Raw genomic sequence first — 3,977 nt, 5'->3', positions numbered from 1 at the left:
TACATTCTGACATAGTATGAAAATGACCTTTGAACAGCATCTGTGAATATCAAAATTGAGATCCACTTTAACTTTGTTCAATTTTACATTATTTTCCAGGTGTATTATCACATCTTAGCATCAGTTCCTAGTTGTTCTTGTATGGATATAAATATGTATGTCAACAGAATACTTTCATATCTTCATGCAGAGTTCTAATTTAACTTAAATGACCCTTGTTAAAATGAGCTATTTAATAAACAGATTGGCTTTTCCCAGAGAAGTGCAGAAATAAGGACAGAGCAGAAGAGAAAATATTTATATAATCTGGATGGAATAATTAGACAGTGAATTAAACCAGATCAGAGAAGCCAGAAGAACCAAATGCTGTTAGAGAGGAAGCAGCTGTTTAAGCTCAAAGTCAAGGAAGGGGGATAAGGTCACAGCTTAATTAATATATTCCAGAACCTGTACCTTAGAAAGGAAGGAAAGTTCCAAAACGTCCCTAATATGTAGGCAGTTTGAGTCTTGGGAGTCAAGAAAGATAATATTAATAAGTAGGACACTTGAATAAAATGTGTTACTTTCTTCTTTGTAACATATTACATTGTTTATTATAAGAATTCACTCAAAAATTAAGGATGCAAGTTATTGAATATAATGAAGCTAACTTATTGACCAATATTCATTATTTAGGGCTTCTTTCTTTTTTACAGTAAGAGGCCAGTTTTCAATCTGTGTTTTGGATTTCAGTTCTCCCTGCCTCTTGTGGAGACCTCCACACATCAGTTATTCATTCATATCTTCATTTAGACTCACTAGGCATTAGAATATTATAATGGCTATAGATATGTGATGTATGGATCTGTAAGATGTATTAATACAGTATTTTAAAATTTTCTCTCAAGTAAAGCAGAAAGGAGAAAAGGTTTTGAAATTGTGCTCAACGAAGTGAGACTGCATTTGCTTGAAAGTGGTAATATAAACCTATGGTGTATCTAACTTCAGCTCCTCCTGTCTGCTCCAGCACACGGAACCCAGCACACAGCAACTACCATTACATAACACCATTCACTTCAGACTAAGGAAACCCTTCTCCTGTAACCTATGTCCATCCTTCTTTGCCTCTTTAGTAAAGTGCACCTTTATGCAATAGAGATATAGTTCTAGGAGCAGAATGTTTGCTAGCTAGGCATGAAACTCAGGGTTCTAGCCCCAGCAAAACCAGACTTGATGGTGCAGGTCTCTATTACCAGCATTTGGGAGGTGGAGTTAGGAGAGTCTCAAGTTCAAGGTCATCCTCAGTTTCATGGCCAGGACAAAACCACACACACAAAGTACACTTTTACCCTGCATGTCTCCAAAAGCAAAACATTCACTTTCAATTCTCTTACTCTCTAGTTGCCCAGCAAACAATTCTTATTTAGTTTATGAAGCTTATATGGCTTCATCATTTGGGAAATCATCTCTTTTGGATGGTTACTGGCACTGTTGCAAAGATCTTTCTCCTTCCTCTTTACTTCAATAGTTCTACTCTCTTTGCTATACTGCCCAACACCCCCATTAATCGGTCTTCGATTTACAAACAGCTTAATATTTAATATATCTAGCTATTCTACTTCCAGAATTTAACAGACAACACAAAAGCCAGCCATGACTTGACTCCTGTCTCCTTCTGTAGTCTCATCTTTCTCATCAGCCCTGGTAGAACTTTTAAGACAAGATAAGTGGTCCTCAGTCTTCTCATGAACCACTGATCCCTGATCTGTGGAGATTCCCTTTATTTGGATCCGGATTTACCAACTTCTTTTTGTACTGTTAAAAGATCTTACTTAAGTTTAAAACTCTAACCTATACTTAGTAAAGTCATTAAGTCTTCCCTCCTCATACTTCCAAATGCAAGTATTTGGTTCTTGATTGCAAACTTGACTGAGTGGCCATTCATTCCTTTAAGTTGTCATGCCAACCAACCAAGCCGTTGGTTCTTAATTTGGGACCAATGGAAATGAGAATTTTAAAGTCCAGGGAAGAATGTGTGGCAGCTAATAGTCGCTAGGCAAACTATCTCGAACTTGTGGGCAGTTTTAAAGAAAACAACAGATTCAGTTTTACTACTAATTTAAGACATTAAATCAGTGTGTTACGGAGTCGTCGCCTTATCTCAGTGCCATATCTAGGGTCGAAAGGGAATACTACTCCAAAAGGAACCCGAAGCCCATGTGTTGAGGCCAGTTCTCCACTCGGTCACCAAGAGCCTTCAATCAGGACAGGCGACCAATCCACCTCCCAGGACTTGATCTGCGACAAGCCACGTTGCAGGATACAAGCTGGAAAACTCTTGCCAGAGAACCTAGCAGCCCTAAGAAGCAAGATGGCGGCCTCCCCCTCCCCTTCTTTCTCCAGGAGCCCCTCCGTGTCCCGGGAAGACGAAAACACCGAGACACGGAAACCCCGGCCCGGCCTTGAAAGGTGAGTACGCCTCGCGAACCCCGGGGCTCGCCGTGAGTCCACCGGGAGGCTGTACCACTGCGCCTCCCCCGCGCCCGAAGAGCCTTTGTTCGCAGTCGCCATGGAGTATTTGGCCCCGTGGACAGGAAGTGCCGGCTGGCGCCCCGCCCCTCTTCCCCGCGCCCCGGAAGTGATCGGCGGCGGCTGCTGCAGAGCGGCCGGGAGGAGGGTGGGTCTCCCTAGAGCGGAGCGCCGGAGTCCTCCTCCTCAGCCGCCGCCCAGGCCGCCGCCGCCGCCGCCCTCCCGACTCCTCCTGCCGCGCCCCGCGCGGAACTCCGAGCGCGGTCGGATCGGCGCAGCCGAGGCCCAAGAGCCCGCGGGTCGAGCGGCTCGCGGTGCAGGTGAGCGCTCGCCGGCCGGGGAGGCCGGGCCGCGGCGGGGGTGTGTCCGACGGGCCAGGCCCGCGGCCGCCGAGATTGCACGTCCCGTCTGCCGCCTGGGCTGGGACCCGACTGCGCCCCGACAGCGGGCGGCGCCTCCGGAAGGTCACCTGCATAGCGCCGGTGGCTCCCAGGGCTGTGCCCGGGTGGTGCCCACGACCTGGGGCCGCCGCCACCGCAGTCCCTGCGCCGCACTCCACCCCTGACCTCCCTCGCTTTCAATCCACTCTTTGCCGGTACAGGGCAGCTGCTTTTCGAGCTTCTCTGCCAGTCTCTGGAAGGAATGGCTTTTTCAGACTAAAGTCTTTAGACGCTTTGGGTCCAGCTGAATGCTCATAGGCTCTTCGTGTACAGGTTTTAGCCTTTAGAAGAGGAAGGGAAGGTAGGCATTGTGTGATGAGGGTATCTTCCGTGTTGAGTTCCTGAAAGATGTCAAGGAGTAGAAGATACGATTTGTGTGCTTTAGTTGGGCATTTGTGTGTTTTGAGTGGGCGGGCGTGGTAGCGCTGAGGTGGTTGTGTTGTTGGGGGACTTAGGAGGAATTAAAGAATTAACTGGCCTTTGCTTGGAAACCAGAATGTCCAGACTTGTGAGAGCTCATCCAAGTGTCTTTGAGCTACTGTGAGAACTCTGGTGCCACGCCCTACCTGTCAAGCCCGGAAGCAACCAATTTACAAACAGTTTGGATTTGTGTGCTGGGAGAACCTTTATATCTGTATATTCTTTTCCTGTAAATAAATTACAGCTTTAGTCAGATTCCCAAAATTGGCTAACAAATTTATTAATCACGGCGTAGAAGGCATTCCTTTTGTCTTATGCTTGTTAATATGTCCAAGAGTATCCTATTAGCCTATGCTGTTGTTATCAGTTGATACACTATTCTTGTAAATGACTCCTGTGACCCTTAAGATGTTTCTACAAATCAGTTTTTTTCAGAGGAGGAGCCTTTTCATCTTTTCAGTTACAATGTAAAGTGCTCAGAACTCCCCACATTTCTTCACTGAATGAATGAATGTGAATGTGTACAGTTGATGGAATAGTCACTTTCCAGAAGCAATTGATTTTGGTTGGTAGTTGCCTACCAAGCAAAGGGTACTAGGTTCCGTCTCT

At 45.9% G+C, this 3,977-nt stretch overlaps 1 protein-coding gene across 1 annotated transcript in view; it reads left to right on the top strand.

Moving 5' to 3' along the window:
• Positions 1-2,618: 2,618 nt before the first annotated feature.
• Rala (RAS like proto-oncogene A) overlaps positions 2,619-3,977 on the top strand; it is a 56,747-nt gene continuing 55,388 nt past the window's right edge. Inside the window, exon 1 of the mRNA XM_031357965.1 lies at positions 2,619-2,828. The gene's annotated coding sequence lies outside the window, so the exon portion shown is untranslated. The remainder of the gene's footprint in view (positions 2,829-3,977) is intronic.

The sequence above is a fragment of the Mastomys coucha genome, unplaced genomic scaffold (assembly GCF_008632895.1).
Source record: "Mastomys coucha isolate ucsf_1 unplaced genomic scaffold, UCSF_Mcou_1 pScaffold7, whole genome shotgun sequence".
Classification (NCBI taxonomy): Eukaryota; Metazoa; Chordata; class Mammalia; order Rodentia; family Muridae; genus Mastomys; species Mastomys coucha.
The sequence above is the reverse complement of the archived record's forward strand: the minus strand, read 5'-3'. Positions and strand labels throughout refer to the sequence as shown.